Source organism: Xenopus laevis, chromosome 8L (assembly GCF_017654675.1).
Source record: "Xenopus laevis strain J_2021 chromosome 8L, Xenopus_laevis_v10.1, whole genome shotgun sequence".
NCBI lineage: Eukaryota > Metazoa > Chordata > Amphibia > Anura > Pipidae > Xenopus > Xenopus laevis.
In genome coordinates, this window is record NC_054385.1 from 57,179,253 (window position 1) to 57,204,793 (window position 25,541).

The 25,541-nt window shown below is 35.7% G+C and overlaps 1 long non-coding RNA gene across 1 annotated transcript; it reads left to right on the forward strand.

Moving 5' to 3' along the window:
• Positions 1-1,648: 1,648 nt before the first annotated feature.
• LOC121397037 lies at positions 1,649-25,030 on the forward strand. Its single transcript, XR_005963372.1, has 2 exons — positions 1,649-1,961; positions 22,410-25,030. It is a non-coding gene; the product is annotated as an uncharacterized LOC121397037 (long non-coding RNA).
• Positions 25,031-25,541: the final 511 nt, after the last annotated feature.

Sequence of the window (25,541 nt, forward strand, 5' to 3'; positions counted from 1 at the left end):
TATCATGGTGAAAAAAGGAAGGAATGGATGATGAGAATGTCCAAATCAATTTGTGGTAATATATAAAGTAGAGGAGAGTGTAGGGGGCTGGAGAGAAAAGTAAATGGTGGTGAGATAAAAGAGCTTGAATTGGGAGAATAAATTGAGCTAGAAAGGCTGTGATAAACTGTTGATAATAGATGGTATGAAACTTTTAAAATTGGGGAGTAAAATAGTTAGAATAAACAGAAAATAATGGTTACAAAGATACAGAATAAAACAGTTAGCATACAATGGTTAGAATGAGTGGCAAAACATTATTAAAATGCATGAGCTAGAATGATTCCATAATACAATGTGGGATAGAATGTCAAGGATGTGTGGTGTCAAGTAAGGGTGGGGAAAATTTATTTTTATATGTGGGATAGAAAAAAGTATTTGACTGTTTAGTTAAGTGTTATAGTTATTGAGTCATAGGCTGTTAAAATATATAAGGTAGAATATATGAGGGAAGCAATGAAAAGAATGGTGAAACATGTAAAATGGAGAGGTTAAAATGAGTGAGATAAAAATATCACAGTGTTTATAAAATATTACAATAAATGTTAAACAGCGAGAGGCGATCATTTCAAAGGAGATGGGAAGGTATACAAACAAGGATGTTTTTTTAAAAAAAATATAGATGTATTATAAAAAGTTATGAGTCAATTAAATCTGTTCAACCCAAATGAATTGTGAGATCTGTGAAACACCAGTTTCAATCCAAAAATTTTCAAATGACTTATTCTTAATCAGTCTATTTCTGACTGATCCCCTAGTTAAGTGTATATGATTAGTATGGATATTGATCAAAAGCATTGGATCGAGTGCTGTGGACAATGAAGAATACCAATTTTCATTAATTCAATGGGCCAGTTTGATTACTCTTTGATAAATTCTGAATATTTCTTCAAAGATTGATTCAATCTTTGATAAATGTGCTCCTTTTACTTGCTCTGTCACAGAATACAGGTCTCATGATTGTCCAGTAGGTATTAGATCATCGCATGGAACGTTTATTAACATTTTTCCATTTATCGTGCTATTATATAATCAATTAATATTTCTTAGTAATTCCCAATTACATATTGTGTATATCTCAAAAGAAGCCACCTGTTATGAAAGCAGCACTAATATACAGTATACCGTTCATACAGTTTGTCTGAACACATATTTACATATGTGATTAGCCATGTATCAACACAAGTACATGCACATAAACACACACACATATTTAAATACATAGTTACATTATATACATATAATTAATTAATTATCCTTCTTTGTTCTCTTATCTAATTCCCTCTTTATTTTTTTTTTGCATGGAGCGGAAAGCACATTTTCATAAATAGACCTTGGCCAAGTGCTTGGTATGAAATTTTAATGAAGTCTAGATGCTGAGTGCAGCCTGGGGGGCCTTTGAGAATAATTTCAGTGCAACATTAGCAGGGCCCTTCTCTCTCTCTCTCTCTCTCTCTCTCTCTCTCTCTCTCTCTCTCTCTCTCTCTCTCTCTCTCTCTCTTTCTCTCTCCCTTTCTTTCCATTGTAGGCACATCAGACAATCGTGCGTTTTCAACCCCCTTCATTCTTGCAGCTCTGGTCCCCCCAAGAAGAATATAAGGAAAGAAGGGACCAAACTCCATGTGACCGATGTTCCATAAAAGTGAACAAGAATGAGTCTTTCCAAGACATGAAAAAATAACAGGTGCCACATCTCACACCCCTAGTATTAAAAGTTTTAAATGCAGGCAATGCAATATTTATCACCTGAGATAATAAAAAGGCAAGTCAGTATTTTCCCTTCACAAATTCAAAGGGCTTGAGCAAATGCAAGGGTGGAGAATCATTTTCAGTTGAAGTCTTATGAAGATTATTTTGAGCTGCTTCTCTTTTGCCCCCCCCCCCCCTTTATATCAATAAGAATATTTGTTGGACGAATCCAGGTAAGCTGTTTTATTGACTTCCTACAAAGAACAGATAATAAACATTTTAAATGTTATTCAGAATGCCTAATAGAGTTGAGATATATTTTCACATTGAGAATGTATACGATTTTCAGTTGATTTTATTAAAGTAACCTGTAGAATCCCTACTTTTTTGATAGCTAAATATATCGGCATAATGAGCAACTATGGAAACACTAGAGACAAAAGAAAAGAGTAACAATTAGTAAAACTAACATAATTAAACATTCAATTGCCTTTGCATTCTCAGTAGCGTGATCACTTATCAACCTTTGATCAATTTTGAATCTTAGACAAATTAGCCCTCTGGAGCTCTGTCTTTGCATAGGAAATAATGAATATGTACTGCTGTTAAATAATACACATGAGATCTGCACACAGAAAATGTCAAAACAGAGCAGCTTGTTAGAAAAGGTTCTATCTGTCCTACTTGATACAATGCATCATGATAATGTTATGTTAGAATACGGTAGTTCTGTACAAATATAGCTAGAAAAATCCTGTTTTTTAAAAGTTTATTTTCCCTTTCCTGGGCAATGGAGACCTGCTTAACTACTGTATGCTGTCAGTGTAAAATGTTAATAATGGTTAAATATTCATTCTAAAATTACATATGGAACATTTTATCTCATAATGAATATTTTAAAAATGTTAATATTATTTCACAGGAAAAAAATTAATTATATTATATATATATTTTAAAATACTAAGCAAGCCAGCATTCGTTTAGACCCTATTTAAATGTATTCTTTCCAATCCTATACTATAAGGCACATGTAGCTACAGGTGAAAGGGTGTCTAATTTCCACAACACAGAAGCCTTGTTTTGTTGGTGTTTTTTTTTACTTTTTGAAGGGGGGGTTGCGAACAAAGCATTTGTCCCAGATGTATCAATGTATAAATGTATTTGCCATATTTTCTATAGCTGCATTTATGCCCTTTTTATGTGATAAAACCTGCACTTTTGCCTTCATTTCCCCTATTTTTGCAGTTGTGTTTTTGAAAAGTTTTTACAAATTTACTGCACCTCTTTTCCTGACCATTGAGAAGTTTTTTTTGGTCCTATTGCTTTGGTGTTTAACATCATCAGAATGTGTAACCATTCTGAACTCAAACCCTAATTATAACAGCCTGGAACCTAACATACAGATCAATCAGTATAGAATGTTGAATGTTTTTAATTCATTTTTTTTCTTTTTTGAAAACAAAAAACTTCCAGGGAAATTATGTCATGTGACAATTAAACTAGTTAATGATTGGATTAATGTTATTTTGCAGCATCTTTCTTGTGGTGTTGCTGGTGGTTCAGGAAGTAGTTAGTACCCTAAAGAATGGTGTTTGAAATGCTTTCTTTGCAGCACACGTCTGAGTTTTATTCATTTAAATTGTGGTTCTTTCTGGTCTGTATATGGAAAAAATACTTCCTTTGCAGCAAAACTACTAACATTATTGGAGTGCGCTTGGCTTGTTTTTTTCTCACCTAACCTTTCCTGCATTTTGTCTGTTTTGTCCACTGAAAATGTGATAATACATGTATATGGCATGTATAATGGCATGTGATAATAAATGTACATGGCATGGGGTAGAAAGCTCTACAAGATGGCATCATAGTTGTTTTTTTTTATACATATGATTATTCTTGAAAACATAATTTTTGAATATTATAATATATAATGCAAGCATTTAATGCATATATGGTTTAATCAAAAATAACTTCCTGAGTATCGTATGTAATGGAATTTGCAGATCTACAATAGTGTATATTCTCAGAGAGAGGTAGATTCCCTGTTTAATTAATACAGACATTTTCTTTTTTTCCTGGTGCTTGTTAATGTTATTTGTTATTCTGTGCACCATTAATTATATATGACACTATAATTAGCATAGAAAGAACCTGCCCATAGAGTGTGCAATTTTACCTGTCTATGTGAAACACAAAGAGATGTATCCTATCCAAAGCCTGCCTGAGTCACTAATGACTTGTCCGCACTTCCTCTGCGTGTTTTCTTACAATTGCTTAGTTATCCAATTTGAAAAATTTCAGAGATAATTTGTTATCCCACATGTAAGAAATAGAAGTGAATAAACGTAATAAAATTATTTTGGCTATAAAACTTGTCTAAGGAAATGCGGACAAAATCAGAGTTTTGGACAAATAATGAGAATAAACTGTTTCTATAAGAGAATGAAACCTCAATAAAAGCCCATCTTTACAAATTCATGTCCCTGTTTTTTTACTATGGGAAACCGCATATGGGCTTACAGTGCAATGGTTCTTTCCCCATACCCCCCCCCATTCCCTAATAGTATGAAGTGGAATGTTGTACTCACCACATTAGCATGAGCCAGTTCTAATGCATATGATTATTCCAACCAGGAAACATTTTTTTGTGTTTCATATTGTATTGTTATGACACTTCCCCATTCTAAGCATACATAGATCTGGAGGGCCAAAGCTTGAGATCTCCATTTTATGAATGACCAGAGTCAGTAAGGTATTTTAGAGTTTACATACGTGTTAGCAGTAAAGGCACTGGCGCTGATCATGTTAGAGCACCCTTAGTACAATATCTATGAGCAACACTGAGTCATACTAAGGGGCCGATTCGCAAAGGGTCGAATATCGAGGGTTAATTAACCCTCGATATTCGACTGGGAATTAAAATCCTTCGACTTCGAATATCGAAGGGTTTTAGCGCAAATAGTGCGATCGAACGATCGAAGGATTATTCCTTCGATTGAACGATAAAATCCTTCGAATCGAACGATTCAAAGGATTTTAATCCAACGATCGAAGGAATATCCTTCGATCAAAAAAACTTAGGAAAGCCTATGGGGACCTTTCCCATAGGCTAACATTGAGTTCTGTAGCTTTTAGATGGCGAACTAGGGGGTCGAAGTTTTTTCTCAAAGAGACAGTACTTCGACTATCGAATGGTCAAACGATTTTTAGTTCGAATAGTTCGATTCGAAGTCGTAGTCGAAGGTCGTAGTAGCCCATTCGATGGTCGAAGTAGCCCAAAAAACACTTCGAAATTCAACGTTTTTTTACTTCGAATCCTTCACTCGAAGTAAGTGAATCGGCCCCTAAGTAGTGATAAATTAAGTGGTTTTACATGTATTTATATCTATAGCCAATATAGTAACACCAAAAAATGAAAGTGGTTTAAAGTCTTGAAAATTTATTGTACTGATGTGCTGCATTTGTAATTTGCATTTGTGTTTGCTTCAGAAACTCTAAAATAGTTTATATGAGCAAGCTGCTGTGTAGCCATGGGGGCAGCCATTCAACGTTGAAAAAGGAGAAAAGGCACAGGATACACAGCAGATAATAGAAAGACTCTTCAGAACTTATCTGGTATCTAGTGTGTAACCTGTGCTTGAATGGCTGCCCCCATGGCTAACAGCAGTTTGTTATATAAACTATATTTGTGTTTTTGAAGCAAGCACAATCGTTTTTTACCAGTGCAGGGAAAGAGTACATTATATTGTCAATCCTTTAAAACACTTTTATTTTTTGGTGTTACTGTTCCTTCAATTCATCACGACTCTCTCTTGCTCTTTCTGCAGATATACTGTACATGTAGAGTTGATTTGTATGACAGTGTATGCCAGTGTTTACATGGCTACAATACAGTAAAACACTGCAGCAAATGTAACAAACTTAGATTAGAGGTCCCTGTCCTGAAGATATTACGTTCTACAGCACACTGTAATATAAGTTGCTAAAACTTGAAATATTCTTTTGCAAGCAGAAACACAATATTCCTTAAATGTTTATAAGATTATTGTGTAAATGTTTTGAAATTACCTGCTGGGTTATAATTTACATTATTATATAAAAAAACCTCTTAAAATAGTAATATCCCTTTTTGGAGGAGGGGGGGGGCAGGATGTACCAGCAACCAGTGCCATGAACTCACACAGTCTTTGTTAAATTAGGCAGCTATAAAATGAAGGACTATGTGAATTGTGCACATCCACTTAGACCTCAATTGTATTTACTGACTGCAAATGCCCCGAGGATCCCTAAGGCAGGCAGAAATTAGAGTGCTTGGTTTCTGTAGAACATCGGCAACTTTCCTGATAAAAATGTTGTATTCACTGCAACTATGGGGGTTTTATCCGCTGATGCCACACCATAATCTGTGTTAATTAACCTATTTATATTTATAAACAGACAAAAAAAGAATTCAAGGTAACTTTTTGTATGCCAGGACCCTGAAAAATCATAAAACAAATTCAAGGAATGGATTTTAATGCGTCAGACCCTTTCAGCATACACAGAGTTAACCGATTCTATATCCATAGAGCTAGGGTCAAAGTTAGAGAAAGGGGCCTCTGGCAATGCAGAATGTCTGGGTCATGGTTATTTAAATTAGGTGATATCCAACCTATGGTCCATCAGCTGTTGTTCACTACAACTCCCAGCATCCTTAGCAAACACCTGTACAGGAACAGAATATACTCAAATGATCGTAATAAAAGATGCAAATTTTGCACCAATTCCAGAAGCTCATAGCAACAAATTAAATCTTGGCTGTCAAACAGGTGATCAATTGCTGGTCACTACCTATAGGCAGACCTGGTGCAAACATTTTATTGAATGACCCCCATAATATGTCACATTTGTTACACATTATAATATTATATCTATTGTGTCTGTACTTTATCCAGTACCTTTCCTTAGAAGAGGTACTTTTAATTCTGATTCTGATCCCATATCTGCCCTACCCCAAACTTTACCCTGCTGAATGAAAAAAAGAACAAATTGTAAGTTTCTCCTTTTGTTGTATGTTTGTATACTTATAACATTTACTCTTTATGCATGCTTTTTATTTGGCTTTGTATAAGTTCATAATTGTTCCATCCTATGTTTCATTCTAATCAAAAACATTCTGAACAGAACCAGAAATTCCTGGGTTGGAATTCAGAATCCCCATGCTGTTTAGTTTTTGACATGATCCCCTTTAATACAGTTTAAGTCTTCTTACAAAAGGAAGTAATAATTAAAAGATGTTGCATAATTAATTCTAAACCACTTATAGTACTGCACAGCAGACCTCCATGTCTTATCCATGAGAAAACGCTGAACTAAACCTGAAATACTGCTGCTGTGTATAAAGAATATTACTCAGGCGCCACCCATGGGAAGCTTCTGGAACTGTATTTTTATTTTGCTGGCAGTCTTCTGCATGTACACTGCATTCAGTTATATAACATAAAGCACGGTGCTTACTTGAATTAGCTATTTCTAGCTTTATGTTTAGTTTCGTCTCACACTATATTTATGTAAAGTAGAGGTGAAAATAGAAAGCCGTACAAGCAATGGAATGAGTTTCTTTTTTCTTTTAAGGACTTCCATTTAACCATTTGCCAGGTGGCAGTTCTATATAAAAGAATTTTAGGTGTTTAAGGTAGGGTCTTAATTGTAATCATTCACAACACGTATTTAAGCATTCTTGTTCTTCCTCCAAAAAAAGTGAACAACTATTATTCTTTTTGGAAACAGTGAGAGAGGTTTTAGGGTTAGGGTGATTTCCAAGTATCACATATGTCAGTGTGGCCCTTTGTTTGAACCATTCTTACACTGTACTTTCTATTTACCCAAAATGACCACATGAATTAGACTGGCTCTCCATTTGCTACTAGTTTAAACAGTGATCTGTGAGGCACAGTTTAATGTGTGATTTTTATTTTCTACAATTTCTACAAATTATAGTTATAAGTGAAATGATTTAAGGATAATGTTAACCTGCAAATCATGGCACAAAAGGAACTCATATATTTTCATTCCTTCCAACATTTGAAAATCAGAAAGAGAGACAAAAAGTTATGCTGCAGCAAAATTTTTGACCATACCCATTTTGTGGCCACATCTCCTAAATACCATTTTACAAAATTTGTTAGGTTATAGAACGTCTGAACACATTTCTGAAGGTTTTAAGGTCATGTTTTATCTGTTATTACCGGATAGCGAATTGCTATTTAAGCTGCAAATTATTATCAGTTATTATCAGTTATCCCAAGATACCTGCCTATCTTAAATAGTTACAATTGTATCTCTGCTTATCTTAAATAGTTACAAATGTATCCAAGTGCAGGTCCTGCCAAAAAGCCTTTTATTTAAATAGGTTTTAGAAACTTTGTATCTTTTTTCTGACACCAGTGCAGGAGATCAAAGAGAAACTCAAGACATTTCAGTAGCCATCTGGGACTATGGCTGAGTTGTCAAAATCTGGACTGCCCCATGAAAAATGAGACAATCCTGAATCCAGGATGCAGTCCTGTATTCAATTCGGGATTCCCCAGGATTCTGCCTTTTTCAGCAGGATTTGCCACAATTTGAATGCCTTGCTAAACCAAATCTGAATCCTTCACAGGAAGTCACACAAATGTAGTGTGGGAGAAAAAGTCACGTAATTTTAAGGATTCAGATTCAGTTTAGCCAGGCACTTGGATTCAACCAAATCCAAATTGTGCTGCAGAAGGTCAAATCCAGGTTGAACTAAATCAGAATCCTAAAAATCACGTCATTTTTTTGTCAAACAAACAAGGAAGTTGTTACCATATGCAAAATAGGGTTCAAGAAACAAGGAAGTTGTTACCATATGCAAAATAGGGTTCAAGATCCTGAATTCTTCCCAAAGTAGTGGATATAATGCAGAATAAAACTTTCTTACCCAAAGTCATTAATATTTTACTGCTTGGCAATAATCTGGTTGAACACTAAAAGGCTACAGTAACTAGAATAATGAAAATATTTAGCCTTTCTTGGGTTAAACACCAGCAGCTCATTTTATCTTTTGACTGTATTTAATACCGCATTGGTATGCAGTGCTTTACAAAAGAACTAAGAAGATAATTTATTCACAGGGGCACAATAAATACAATTTAATTGCTTAGTGCTTGGAATCCATGACACAACTCAAAAGAGATCCCTGCCCTAAAAAGCTTTAATCAGAAGCAGAAATTAGCCCAAGAGCTTCTTCTTTACGTGTTTTCAGTGATACTTTTGCTTTCAGGTTAATGGAGTTAAAATAGATGTACATTGAAGTGCAATTTGTTCTTGTCTCAAGCAAAAAGGGAATTTTATGGCTGCTCTGTGTTTGCACTTTCCATAGTAAGGTGCAGGTCAATACAAATGATCTTAATGCTTTTGTGTGCTGGTGTATTTGCACTTAGTAACATGTAGGTTTGTGCAAAGAGAGAAAATGAATTAGAGGACTCTGAGAGTAGTGAAAATGTATTAGAGCAAAATGTCAGAAGAAGCCACCAATATGTTGCTAGATAGACATACAGTATGTAAAAGTGTAATTCAGGGTAGTGGCTTAAAACAGTCACAATCAAAAAAGCATTGAAATAATAAATAAGAAATACAGTAGCTATGCAAAGGATGGTTTTTAAATGGACTGGCTACCTCATATAAGTACAGCTCAATTTAAAGGGGTGGCTCACCTTCAAGTTAACTTTTAGTATGTTATAGAATGGCCAACTCTAAGCAACTTTTTGATTTGTTTTAGTTATTTATTTTCTATCTTTTTTTTATTATTTGCCTTCTTCTTCCGACTCTTTCCATCTTTCAAATGGGAGTCATTGACCCCATCTAAAAACAAATGCTCTTTAAGGATACACATTTATTTTATTGCTACTTTCTTATTAATTATCTTTTTATTTAGACCCTCTCCAATTCATATTGCAGACTCTTATTCAAATCCATGAATGGTTGCTAGAGTAAGTTGGACCCTATCAACAATTTTGTTGTATTTGCAAACTGGAGAGCCACTGAATAAAAAGCTAAATACTGTAATTCAAAAATCACAAATAATAAAAAAAGAATACCAGTTGCAAATTATCTCAGAATATCATTCTCTACATCATACTAAAGTTAACTCAAAGGTAACAACCTCTTTAAAAGAAAGTAAAATATTCAGTGGATGTTCCACCTATTACAGCTACCATTATACTCAGTCTCTTGACATTAGGAATTTAATTCATTTGTTTGAAATCCCCACAGTAATGTTATTTTTTTAAATAGTTGTTTTAAGATTGGAAGTATCTACACATATTCATGTTGCTTACTACAAGGATACTGCAGTTTTTCTGAGATCCTTTAGTGCATTCAGTAGGTACAGCATCCCATGAAAAAGACTGGCAAAACTGTCTTTTTATCTCCAACACCTTTTGAATGAAGCCACTCCCACCAATGGCAACTGCCATGTTTATACTCACTAAAAAATGTTAGAAAAATCATAAAAGGTGAAGTTAACATCATTTTTCTTTGATGTTGCAATTGAAAACATCAAATCTTGGCTAAGGATCTGTTATTTAAAATTATTGTATAGTCTAATCTTTAATGCCTTAGAGCATGCGTATGTTGAAGAGGTAAGCCAATAAAGAACAATTTGGATTTGAAAATGTATTCTCCTAAACTAAAGATTATGGTGGAGTGAACAACAAATTCAATTTATAAATTATGCTGAATTTTAATAATTACATTGGCCCATATTCAGATATTACTGACTCCTTTGCTAATTTACGATATGAACTTTTTTGATGGCTGGACCACCACCATAGTGGGAATTCCAATGGTGCCATCAAAATATTAAAGCATAATCCCCACATAATTTTATATTTCCCAAAGGTTCCAGCATTTATAAATGACAGAATTGGACACACTCTCTATAGTTAAACAGCTTCTTTTTTTACATTGTTGCCACAAATAGTATAAAAAGGTATATGTTTCATGTATTATATAGCATGCAATACCTTAATACATTGCACACAAGGTATTCTGTTTTAAAATCATTGCTTGTGAGCTGCATGTTTAAAATTTAAACAGCTCTCTACAGAAGCTAGTAGCAACACAGACTCATGTTTTAGAAGTCTCATAATGAAGATATTGGCGCATATCATTGTGCATCTGTTGTTTCAGCATGTCTATTCCCTGTTTTCATTATCAGTTAACATTTGATCTAATGTCAAACACAAAAACGTACAGTGATTTGTACAGGGGTGAGAGGCATGTATACACAGATGCCAAGAACAGTTATATTTCAGAAGAAAAGGATACAGAGAAAAAAGTGCCTGGTCCAAATCAACTTTGACAAGCTTTTGGGAGCTTAAATTCCTCCAGGTCAAGAAACTCAGAGCCAGAATCTCTTGACCTGATGAAAAGAGTTATGCTCCCAAAAGCTTGTCAAAAACATTTGACTTATTCAACAAATAGTTCTAGATGCACGGTTATACAGTTCCGTGTGTGCTTCTGAATGGACAAAATAAGAGGCCTGAAACGTGTATGCTCCTAATGTGGATGAAAACCTATTGATAAAATATTAAGGAGAGGTCTATTTATCATAATTTGAATTTGTAAATTTTAGAGTTTTTTTTTTAATTTGAATAAACCCAAAAACGTACCAAACTATAAGGAGCATATTTATCAAAGGTCGAGTGATAGAGTTTTTTTTTACCTCGAATGAACTCAAATGACCTCAAAACTGGAATAGTATCTTATGTAAGAGGTGTCTATGAAAAGAGTGATTCGTGTTAGACTGGTGAATATAAAACTCCAGGGAAATATGTGTGTTTCTGCAGTAAGCATAGCTGTAGTTGTGTACCAGCTTAGGAAAAGCTGGATAATGGGTCCCTGGAGTGAATGGAGTGAATGGGTGGGCTTCCATTCCTTGCTCCATGTAGGGTTTTGCAGCTGCCTAAGAAGAGGTAGCTAAGTAATTAGCTAAAGGTGAGCTGTAGTTAAAAGGAGGTGTGAGACTAAACCTCAGAGCTTTTACCCCTCCCTGGATACCTCCTGGAGCGGGAGGAGGGTGAGTGCCATGGACACCTCAAAGGGCAGAAAGGAGGTGTGATTCTATGTGCAGCCGGGAAAAGAGTGGGATTCCCCCTGTGTCGGAGGGCTTCAAAGGACTGGAGAGTGGAAAAGAGAAACCCCTCCCAGGAGACAAGAGTGTCTCGAGTGTGCCCCAGAGAGGATATTGGGATTTGTGTCCAGTGAGGGCTAAGGAAACAGTTTTTTTATGGAACACCAGTGAGGGTGTTAGAATTGGGACTGTTAATGTTTATGTGAAGCAAATGTTAATCCCTATGTGAAGCCAATGGGCTGAAGGTTTGTGGCTGTGCCAAATAAAAGCCAGCAAAGCGGCATGTAAACATGAAAGGTGGTGTCAGTCTCCATTTTCTGTGCTGAAATCTATGCCGTGGCTCCGGGTTTCGATACATAAAGCTCACACTTATTTAAGTCTACGAATAACTCTAACGAATATTACCGACCTGAAGACTCTAATCAAATTAGAATTGAATTTGTCCAAACTTGAATCAAGTTCTTTCTCTGAAAAAAACTTGAATGTCAGGAAGGTCATTGACATCTTCAAATGGGCCACTGGACCTCTGCCATTGACTTCTACATGAACTCGGCAGGTTTTAGGTGGCATACTATCAAATTCAAGTTGTTCCCAGGGTCAAGGTATGAAAAATTCGAGTTTAGATTATTCCCAACTCAAATTTGTGAGTTTTCACCAAAAATCAAACTCGAAAATTCTAATTTGAATTTACCATTTGAACCTTAATAAATCTGCCCCTAAAAAAATCAAGTTTTTGAAAGTCTAATTTGTCTAAACTCTAATCTGTTTGAGTTTTAGTGCAAACATACCAAATCACAGTAAAATTTTGAACGTTGATAAATCAGCCCGCAAACTGAGCTGGGCCTGACAAACATCTTACATGCAAGATATTTTACTATCCTCACAAACTTACAGCTTCATTTAAAATAGTTTTTCTTTGTCTTTTAATATTTTGAAAGAAGACTAGTTGTAAAATGCAGCTTAGTCATATAAATATTCAGATGGACACTTTTTATTTTCTTTATTAGTGACAAAAGACTGAAATTTAGTAAGATGACTTCCTGCCCCATTGCATGCCCCTTCTTCGTGTGGATTGGGAAGGGAGGTTAAGATTTAGCATTTAGATACTGTATATGTATTTCAGGATTCCTTAGAGACAGGCAAGATCACGTGACATCCCTGCTTCCATAAAGCTGGGGTGGAGTATATTCTGTGTTATTCAGTTGTTGGCTCCTCACCTATGATGCAGAGAAAAAAACAAAGTGGACCTAGAATTAATTAAGCATAGCCAGTGATTGGCCAGCTTTATGTAGACTTACAGACCTCTGATTAGTAGGAGCTACTCTAAGGACCCAAATTATAATGCTTAAGCCTTCAGCTACTAAAAACTGTAAGTTCCTATACTAAAAAATGTGAGAGTTTCATTCAAATACTGTGGCTTCCTGCACATCGTTTTTTTTCGGCAGGGAGTAGTATTTGTAGTATTTCGGGGGGGTATTTGATTGAAACCACCTGAGAGTTTAGTAAGTAGATATTATCAAAATCAATCATGACTGAATTGGCATGCCAAACTAGTCATTATTATGGCTGGTTTTGGATAATGAATCCTGACAAACATAAATATCACTAATGATCTATATTATTGAGTTAATCAAACTAGCTGAATATTTTGATCAGACAGTTTTGACGTTTATAAATTCTTGACCAGATCAAATCACTTTACTATGTAAATAAGTAATTGGCACATCATACGTTCAGATGTAATTTATTTATTTTAAAAGTTAAGTTGGTTTGTTTGCTGTAACTCAGCTATATTTGTTAATTGTCCTGCTTTTTCATTTCCACTTCAAAACGAAAGTAAACAATTTCTGGGTTCCTGAAGTCACTTCCATTTGGCTTTGTGCTTTTCTTTTTTGTTATAAGATTACTGCTACTCTTTTAATGACCTCATGCAACAGTTTCTGCCTCACTCCACTTGGGTGCTTTGCAAAAGAAAGGGTCAATGAGACATCTATGAAATGACATCTACAAATGAAGAAGGGTTCACAACTTTGGTTATATACAAATTACCAAATAATGTCATGCAGTTTGATCATTTAAAGAAGTGTGCTCTTATTCTATACTCCTATGCTGGAGATGGCACTGAAAGGAAATCACACTGCTAAATTTGCATGATAAATCAAATGCTCTCAAAAGAAGAGCCACTTCTGAAGCCATACAAAAGGCAGTCATTGTTCTTTTGTCTGTGTGTCCAAACGGCTAATCATCCAGTCCTTTAGGCACAGAGTTAGGCTTGTTATTCAAATGAATGCTTTCCAATGATGACAGAGAAACAGAGAATTAGACATAGGGTAAGAAACAATATATCAAGGAATGCTGCATATTTTCTAATGACTTTAAAATCTCAACACTCAATTGAGCTTTTATTATAGTTTATTATAGTGTAAGCATTTCTTTCAAAATATGTACCTTCAGTATATAGAAGTTTAATTATACCCCCTTGAAATATTTTAGTAGTAAAAAGTAGTTTAAAAAATATATATACTGTATGTATGCATGTATCAGAAATTACGCCCAGTAACTGGCTGTTGACGTGAACATGATGGTGTACTTTTATGATACATAAGGTACACTTATTTGTTGACTGCCTCTCCACATATTATGCAGTGACCATGTCTAAACTTCTTGATTACATGGAAAATATTATTTAAATAACTGATAACAATATTTCCACTAAGGTGAGACTTTGGGGGAACCGACTACAGAAAACTACCTCAGGCAGAAATAAAAATAAAGAAAAGAAGCCTGTGGGGCACAAATAGTCATCAAATAAATTAACTGATGTTCTGAAATGGCTTATGAAATATACGGCCAACATCATATGACACACATATATAAATATATACAGTATATATAGTACCCCCTCTTGTAAATTATAAGGGTATTATAAGTTACCGAGGAGTTTCATGATTTTATTTATTTATGAGCTTACACTTTATTTATTATAATACACAAGTTTCAGTGAGTCATGTGACAGAAATGACATCACTATTCAACATTTATAACTGATGACATCAGTACTCACCGTTTATAAGGATATAATTTACAAGATATTCATGGTTTTTGTGTATTAAATATATACTCAAAATAAGTGGGTGTACATCAGGAACGTTTAAACAACTTTTGAAATTTAAACACATTTTACTAGAATAATTAAAAACAGGCCAACATTTTGGTCTCCTCCTCATACCTTTATCAAGACCCATGATATTCCTTGATTATTTATTACTTACTTTATTGTGGGTAGCACCCGAGACATTTACCACCTTTTGGAGTGAGGAAAAAAACACAAGGACTATATATATATATATATATATATATATATATATATATATATATATATATATATATATATATATATATATATATATATATATATATATATATATATATATATATCCAGAAGAATCTATACTCACAGGTCTTACTAATTAAAATTTAAGTTTTTATTTTTAAAAAATAAAAGTATTAATTGTTAGGGTGTGGGCCCGTCTCCACAGTGTATGGTTTAGATCAAATAAAGATAAGGAGAAATAAAAAGGAAAAAATAAAATATGCAAAAAAACTACAAATGAGGAAAAATAAACACCAGACCCTTATGTTGTTAACCCCATAGTGTCCATAGTTCAATCCAGAGGTAAATAGTTCACAAAGTCTATGGTAAATAGGCAGTCTGAAAGAATATGCAGCAAGTCAGTTGCCCCAGCTCCTGTGGGTTTCAATCCCCACTCATAGGCAGAAAGTCACAGTTCAGTTTAATAAGTGTTGGCAAATAGTGAGTAGTTAGAAATTTCAGAGGTGTAGTATTAGGTAAACCGCTCATCGCTACTTACTTGATAAACAGCGAGAATCGAGCAAAGCACACCAGCTTATTATGTTTCCGGGGAGGTAGTTCACGTAGCAACACTCCTCACCAAAGCGGCCAGCTAATGTTCCACTTACAGCGAGAAAATGGAAAAGAAGATGTCCATTGCAGAACTATCATTCTCAACATAGATGATGGAGCATATCAGTGCAAAAGCCTCTATATTACCCACCATCTGAGGCCCACTCGTCCATGCATGCCATCATTCCCCAAGAGGTGGTTCTCGGGTCCCGATACAGGGTAGGCGACTGATCATCATCTCTCTGCAGGAAGCTCACCACCGCCTGCATCCCTCAATCAGGGGTCAGCTCTGCCCTTTAAATCGCCGTACATCGCACTTTCAGCACCGCAAATGAAGCTTTCATCTTGTAGAGTTCGACATCCACTTAAACAGCTGTTAAGGGTCTTTGCTGCCATACTTGTCTCCAATGCCATAGACTAAAGAGAATTTAGCACGTTGGGATTGGCTATTAAGTTATTGAATATAGTAATATGAATAGCACGGTGAATAATAATTGTTGCTTATTAATTCAATTATTACTATGGGGTTTTCACTTTTTATAAATGTATTATTTTATTAAGATGGGTTACAGAATATCACTGTTTTTGATTCTTACCCCCAAATGTAATATTTGGCGTTATCGCAGCATGCATTCGCACTTTTGCGAGTATATTTGTGCTAAGCGGAATGCAATATTTTTCGCACAGATATATTACATAAGCACAAAACAGTAGCAAAGGCAAAAATAAGATGAGTCGCAATGAAAGATGTTTTCACTGGAAAAAAACGAATAACCATATACCTTTACCACATATAAAAAAAAATGCTGACATATATCTTTACCACATACAACTTGACCACATTTTTAAATTACATGAAGAATAGCGAAAAAACTTACGCAATGCGAACGGTGGAATTGCTCCACGAATATCTTTCTGCAAAAGTTGTACATACACCTTCTTCTCACAACACTGATATCAAAGTCACGTGAAAACAATTACATTGCGATTAGATTGCGAATTACATTTGCACTGAACAGCGACTACAGACACGACTCGTTAAAAAACCAAGCGCAATATAAACAATTTTGATTTGATAGCGCATACCCACTCTCGGGCGCAAACTACTCGCAATTTGCTTTGCGAACAGTTTATAAATAAAAAAGTAGAAATAATACATTTGTAGCCTTACAGAGTATTTGTGACCCCCATTTGAAATTTGAAAGAGTCAGAAGAAACAGGCAAATAATAAAAAAAAACCAGATGCTTAACCCTCAATATACTTAGGATATTACTTGTTCCTTGTATTGTATGGGTTCTGTTTTGCACAATTCTGCAGGAACAGTCCCTAAATTTGCTCATAGTCTGTACAGAGAGATCCCATAAAACTATGGCAGCATAGGTATTCCCCTGTACTAAGCAGGGCCGGAACTAGGGGTAGGCAGAGTAGGCACGTGCCTAGGGCGCAAAGGTGGAGGGGCGCCAGGCACGTACTTACTCCTACCCCTAGTCCGGTCCCTTCTCTGCCGACCGGCCACTGTCCCATGCATGCGTCGATTTGCGCATGCACAGAAGCGGTTTTTGCGCATGCGCAGAAGCGGTTTTCGCGCATGCGCAGAAGCATTTTTTCACGCATGCCCAGGATATTACTTGTTCCTTGTATTGTATGGTTTCTGTTTTTCACAATTCTGCAGGAACAGTCCCTAAATTTGCTCATAGTCTGTACAGAGAGATCCCATAAAACTATAGCAGCATTGGTATTCTCCTGTACTAAGCACAATGGTCACAGAACCCCATCAGTGACTTCTAATATCCTAATTATTTACAGTAGGGGTACATTATCCCTTATATCATTATAATATAGTGAAACCTCAATTTTACATGTCCTTTTTACATGTAACTTTTACATTTAGGAGCAAATTTATCAAGGGTCGAATTTCAAAGTGAAAAAACTTCGAAATTCAACCATCGAATAGGTGTAGTACGATAGTCTGCTAAACTGAAATTGTGCGATCATACGCCGAAATCCTTTGAATCTTTGATTCGTACAATTTAATCGTACAGTTTTATAAAAAAAACTTTGACTTCTCAAAATTTAGCCAAGGCTCATATATAGGAGGTTTTCCCATAGACTAAACAGCAATTCGGCAGGTTTAAGATGGCGAAGTGTCGATGTTTTTTAAAGAGACAGTACTTCAATTTTCGAATGGTCGAATTTGTGAAGTATTTTCAATTTGAATCGAATTTTGGCCTATTCGATGGTGGAAGTACCCAAAAATTACTTCGAAATTCGAAGTTTTTGAATTTGAAAATTCACTTTGACCCTTAGTAAATAGGCCCCTAACTGTTTTTGCTACTTTTCAATGGCTCATTTGTGTATTCAGGCCTCTCCTTTTCATATTTCAGTCTCTTATTCAAATCAGTGCATGGTTGCTAGGGGAATTTGGACTCTAGCAACCAGACTGCTGAAATTGAAAACTGGAAAGCTGCTGAATAAAAAGCTAAATAAGTAAAAAACCACAAATGAAATAAAATGAAATCCAATTGCAAATAGTCTCAGAATATCACTCTCTACATCATACTAAAAGTTAACTCATAGGTGAACAATCCCTTTAGGGGGGGCCCAGTTGTAAATTTTTGTACCGGGGCCCTTAGGGGTCTAGTTACGCCACTACACAGAGTAGCAGACAGCAATGGCACCAGGGTAGACCAAGGGTTTTGGTGAGGGGAGAAACAGTCTGAAGATGCAGTTTGCCACTCATTTCCTAATTTCTTGATTAAGTGAAGTAAGTGAATTTGATACAGATCTGGCTAAGGAGACTTTATATTCAGATATATTCATAATACATATATAAGGGTCTCTGTCTTTGTATTATTATTTTTTGTTTGTTTGTTTTGTATAAGGCCATACCTCAAAATTAATCTAATCTCTTAAATTAAATTAGAAAACACTCTGGGGCATGGGACAAACCTGTCTGGCCCATCTGTTGACCTCAAAGGACCTGATAAAAAATCATTTTTATTTTGTCCTTAGGTTAAAAATACAGTATTAGACCAAGATACATTTAACAGGTAGTCCTCAGTAGACATCTTGTCTAGAGCTTTATCCTGGAAATGTGATTTACCTGATAGAAGGTGTTTTCAGCATCCCAGGACAGCACCAGGGCCAGGAAGCTTTTTTCATTTGAAGCTTGAGTTAGATGCCTGGTGCCATCAAAGGACTGCCTGCACTTTACAAAGCTGACATCATTTGGAGAGATCAGCATGAATTTTTTTAGAATATACAGTACATTGGTACATTTCATTTGCTATTGGAACTTCATTGAGGAAGAAAATAGCTCTGCTACAGTCCTAGGTGGTGCCCCACCCCCTCAATCTGTCCCAGCTCCACCCCCTCAGCCCCACCCAATCTTTACCTCCTTTTTAAACTAGTGACGCTTATGGCAATCTACTACTGCTGGTAATGCATTTCAGTCTGCCTGCCTCTGTAACTGGTTTGCCTAACTTCTTGATATACACAGTGCAAAAATGAATCTAAACCACTTCAGATGTGGTGGTGATTTTTTTCTTTAGATTTGCATCAGACAGCATAGTTCCAGATTCCTATACATTGGAAGTGTACACATCAAACGAGTAGCCACAATAGGTCTAGTACACATAATTGAACATTCCCCCTATGTTTTCCCATAGGCTAATGCAAAACGGAGCTTATTCTTAGATTAACACAGGCCAAGGATCAGCCCAGTGGATGAGTGTCCAAGAATCAGCCTGTGCATAGCGGATTCTAATTTAGACTAGGAAAGGCTAAACCACCCCAAGCCTCTCTGATACAATAAGAAACTAAAATAAAACAGAAGGAAAAAAATCCCCCCTCAACCACTTTTACTTAAGGAAGTCTGTTTGTGGGGTGGAGGACCAGTGTCTCTTCTGTCACTGCAGGACTGACCCTAGAGCCAGCATCATCTATCATGCTGTGTGGCTTGAGTTGCCCTCAGGCAATTGAGTCCCAGTATAGCTGTCTGAGAATCTGATTGGCTAGAGAGTGAACTCTGAACATCCTCTGTGCCAATCCTATTACATAGCTGTGTTACTAGGACTATACTAGACAAAACCAGCCTCATAAAGAAAAGATGTTAGAGGAGTGTATGGAGTTCGTGGGTTGCTGCTCACTGTTGAGGTAATGGCCGTGTAGATCAATAGAGAATGTTAGTTCCCAATCAAAATTAAACAAATGCTTCCATCATTAGCTATTTGTTTCTAGAACTCTTATTTTCTCTGTTCCACTCCTCCTCAAACACTTCCATTGATTCCTACAGTTCCGAAGTAGTTATGGGTCTTCAGCCTCTCCGCCATAAAAACATTAACCCTTCTCTTGGCCTTTCTAACCATTCGGTGTTCTTTTAATTAAGCAGCTGTGAAAACCTCATTCCCTGTGAATTAAACATTAGATCCCATAATTCTATATTAGTCGGTAAAAATATGACTGAAAAAGGAGTAGAGGGAGAGGTGTGAACAGCAGAGTAAAATGTTTAGGTGAGAGAATGGTTAATCCTAATAGTTCAGGTGAGATAATGGTTAATCCTAATAGTTCTGTTCTGAGGGTACATAAAATAGGTTATATACGTCTGTTGTGGTATTAGCTGCTGTGCTGGGGGGTTCAGTACCCACTGGGGGTCATTTATAAAGTTTGCGCAGTGCATATTTATTCGCAAATGGTTGTATTGCCCATGTTTTCTTCCTGAACGCTAAACTATTGCACTGCTTTGCCCGTCTTTCCGGTTTTTGAAAATTTGCATTGAGAGTAGATTTTCGCGAATGGCTCGCAAATGAGACGGATGTTTGTGCGAGTGTGCCCACTGTGCAAGGTTGTTGTGCACGAAAATAGCATTGACAGTAACTTAAATTTGCAATTTGCAAAACTGTTTTGCGAATATTTTCTCCGCCACCAAACGCAGTGTGCACATATTTAAAAAGCTCTTATAGACATTCACAGTGTGAAAAAAAATTTGCAATTCTGTTTGCACACTCTTATTCAGCTTTATAAATGTAACCATGTGCAGGGAAAATATATTCACTGTGTGAACCAATCTGCCCCGTGCGAACTTTATGAATGAGCCCCACTGTCTCTCACTGTATAATAACGTGCTGTGTTTTTTTATGTGCCATGTTTTGTAACCACAATTCAGTATTTCCCCCCAAATCTCCAGCATAATGGCAGCCTATGGTAGGCACTGTGCTCTGCATCTTATGCGGCTGGGCAGCACTGCTGCAAGTAGGATATAAATGAATGCTAAGGGGTATGCTTATGCACTCCTTCGTGCTCCTTCACTTGTGGCAAAGGCCGGCATAAATGAGCCCAACTTTATCCCTGTCTGTGCAATTACTTTGTTGCTTGGAAATGCTCACAGTGGAATTTCAGAGTAACTAAGTGCACTGGCAGGAGGACAGTGAATTCAGTGCTTGGTAATCAGGCAGCACTTTTGTAAAAACACTCCAGCCTGCACTTCAGTATTGTTCCCATTAAGTCAGTGTGAACCACGTGAGATCGTAGGGGGGGTAGTATTACATCTGGCATTAGCTTTAAGTATAGCTTTAATTCAGTCTCTGAATGGCAAACTTTAGACTCCCCAAACAAAAAAAAACCCTTTGCCTATGAGCCTGTGTGGCTTTAGACTTAGGCAAAGCAATTATTAGGCATATAGTATAACCCAACCAGTCAACCACATATGTGTTGTACTTGTTGCCATTAATTTGTTTGTTTATTTTGCTTTGTAAACACTGGTATTAATTTTAATCTGACAACATTAAGGGGTTCATTTACTAAAACTCAAATTTTTTTGGTCGGGCATTTTTGGGCAAAAACTCGTGGGAAAAAAACTTGAATTTTTTGAGATTTATTTCAAATGAGCCCTGTCTCAACTCAGTATTTCCCCCCAAATTTCGAGCATAATTGCAGCCTATGGTAGGCAGTAAGGACAGGGCTTGTCTGCAACCCCTGACACTGTGCTCTGCATCTCATGCATCAGAACCACATACGTGTTGTACTTTTTACCATTAATTTGTTTGTTTATTTTGCTTTGTAAACACTGGTATTAATTTTAATCTGACAACATTGAGTTTATTTACTTAAACTCACATGTTTTTTGGTGGGGCATTTTTGGACAAAAACTGAAAATTTTTGTGGGAATAAAACTTGAATTTTCCGAGATTTATTATACCTCGATGCTGCAAAAAGCACTAATCTGAAAATCCTCCATCTCAGACCTGTCGAGGTCATGTATACGTCAATGGGAAATGTCCGTATCCCAGTTTGAAGATATCGTGGTTTGCTCTGGGTTTAGCGCGATAATCAGCTAAATTTGGGGTTTTTGGCCAAAAACCTGAAAAAAAAATCGAGCGATTCTGGTAAAAAGTCTGAAAAAAAATGTGTGATCTGGTTTTTGCTCAATTTTATTGGGTTCTTTCCCGATCAGATTTATTTGAGATATTGTATCAATAAATAAGGCAAAATCAGGTATGGGAGTTTGATTGAGTTTTTTATTCTAATTATGAGATAAATTAGAATTTTAGTAAATAACCCCTAAGTTTAAAATGTTAAAAATGTATTTAATTTAGGTCTAACACTTTCCATTTTGGTCTTTGCAGGGTTCCTGAAGATGCAGTTGCTGATTGCTTTGCTTTTTATTCATGAGAAAGTGATATAATTCATTGAAGCTTGTCGATCTGCAGTGCTCCCAGGTGACTGATCCCTGAAAACACCATATCAGTACTTTATTAGTATTACCGGATAAAATTAAATCTGTTGAAGCCCCTGAAGGTTTACACATTCTGTTTCATTGGAAATTCTGAGAAAGTCTTGGCAAATCTGTATAGAGGATAAGATGGTTTAGGCTGCAGGGAATAAAAACATGGGTATAAATATTCTAAAGGCTCAGTTGAAACTTGTGGTATATTAGCAGTCACACAGTTTGAGTATACAGATGCAATAATTTAAAAATGTGTAAGTTTGATCAGTAACTGAGATGAAGTCAAAACAGAGCTAAAAAAGCAAGAGTCACACTGGATAAAAGCGGGAATTAAATTCACTGGAAAGGGGACCTAGAAAACACATGACTCTGAAGCATTATAGACAGGAGCAGGTCCACTCTTGGAACTTCATAACAAGAGAAATGGATCCATCTTGACTTTAGCAAACAAAAATAAATATATAAAGGGAACTTCTGCATGTCAAATCTGTTATTTGGGTTTCACTCCATGATGTTTCTTGATCTTGTCTGATGCCTAAGTGTCCTGACCTTTGACTTTCTTGACCAAGTCTTGCCAGACAATGTGTGCTGCAATAGCTAATCTGGTTTTACCCAGCATGTGTGATTACGAGTTACAAGGCACTCAATTAGGGGATGAAAAGTCTACCAGTTAGCAGGAGGCACTTACTGAAGCACTTCCTGAAAGGTGTCTGTTATATGCAGGAGAGCACACTGAGACTGGGATCTCTGTTCAGATGATGGGTTTTGAACTCCATTTTCCAATGGAAAAGTCACCTTATTTATATGATAAACTATTGGTAATTAATAGGAGGGAAGGTCATTTAAAAAAGAGGATTCAGGGGAGTGGTTATGAAAGTGTGTTAAAATGATGAAGAGAAGAAACTGGAGTAGGGTGGGAAGGGTAGAATTAATTGAAAGAGGAGTGAATTTAAATTGCAAAATTGGAATAGTGAGAGAGTGGGGGGAACTTACTGAAAAATAGTGAATAAGGGGAGAAAGATTGTTTTAGGAGTAGAAACTGTAATGGATGGTTGCAAAATACTTTTTGATAAAGTTTTTGAGATGAAAGGGAGGTTGACAAAATTTTCTGTTCCCTAAGCACATGGCGCACTCTAATAATCATAAAATTACTTTATTCTTTATACTTCACACATGAGGGGCAAAGCATAAGCTCTTTATCCAGATTCCCACAGTTTTCTGCTTCCTCGCAGGAAAAAAACACAGGTAAAGTGCTTGGTGAATATCTGACTGTAAATACTGAACCACTGAAAACAAATCCACACATTTAATATCACTTTTGGCCATAGGTTAAAAAGTTTTTTGCAAAAGAAAGAAGCAAGACTTTCATTTTCTGAGAAAAGCTGAAAATAATAAAATCCTGATTCAAAATTGAAATTTGGAAGCATTAATATTTATTTTCTTATGGGTTTATCCAAGCTCACACAAGCTCTGTAGATCTATAAAAATGCTGAAAGCATTCTTCTTTTGATTCATTTTATATCAGGATGAAAGCAGGATAAATAATAACTGATGAGAAGTAAGCAATTCTTATATTTCCAACTGTAGGTAAGTTTGTGGAGGACAAGGATTGGGTGCACACTGAATATCAAGCACCATACTTGCTACTCAGTAGCAGTAGGGAAGTTATAGTTGGGTAACATGAAGAGTAAGCTTCCAGATCACCTTTATAATTATTTAGAGCTATGGGTCCCTTTGTTGGATTACTTTTCAGTTAAGTCTCTGGACCTCTAAAACACCAGTGAGATGGTTGTGGTTGGAAGGGGTCATTGTTTCTGATAAAGGCCTAGAGCCATCTCACCTTTTTGTATTTCTTTCTTCCTCTCTCTTTGATGTTATAATATTGTGTAAATGCTGTTTATTTTAATATCTTTCTTTTTTTTGTCTTCATAACTATGTTTGGTTAAAAAAAGAAAAATCAATAAAAATAAACATTTAATTAATAAAGGAATTCATAAAGGAATACAATTTGTATGGCCAGGACAATTGTGTATGTGCTAGCTAGAATTCCACAGAAATTACCTTTATAATCAGTGTTAATAGAGATTAAGTAAGAATTTACTCATTAACATAATCATGTGTAAACATTTTAATGAGTAAACCCGCAATATTTTGGATTATGTCATCATCAATGATCTTGTTAATTAGTTGGGAATTACAAAAGAGGTATTTGTGTTTCTTCATGTCTTCATGATTATAATGAAAAGCCTGGAAGAGTGCCATTAAACAGTTTTGCAAAGCAGTTTTTAACACACAGTTGTTATATCTGTCATATGTTTTCTAACATTCAGAAAGAAATACCCAGACTAAATGGGCATTTATTTCTTGTTTATAATAAATCTAAAAGATCAAAGGGGCTGTGGAGAGGAGAGATGGAAATCAAGCTCAATGCAATAAAAATCAAGACCTCAGCTTCAAAGAAAACACTGCACAGGCAACAAATAAATGTTATGTCAATACAAATTAATGCTTTTAATTTTTTGTTGTGGTATTCTTATTTTCTTGCCTCCTTGTTTACTTTCTTTTTATTTATTTTTTGCTGCCTTGAAGTGATTTAGATGATGAATCATACACAAGAGATAAGTGAACCAATAGCCTATCTATTTTTGTTCATTGAGTATTTATGCTGTTTGGGGTACCATAACTTATAAATAATAAGACAAACCTACTAGCAGTGTTGTTAGACAGCTAGGAGCTACCTAGCTAAATAGCTACCTGGGCCAGCTAAGCCTCTTTTTAAGATACAAAAAATACAATCCTTTGATCAGAATATGCCTTTTTTTTTTAAATATATATTTATTTTCAAAATTTGGATTGAAAGCTAAAGCAGTTACATAAAAAGTGCTTGCATTGCTTTTACTATATTAACTATATGGATATGGATGACTGATCATGTTGGAACATTCACTATTCTCAGAACATGAGTTTGATGTCAATTTCCTTTACTACTTTGTAAATATAATCAATGAACATTTCTGTACTGTTTCTGAGA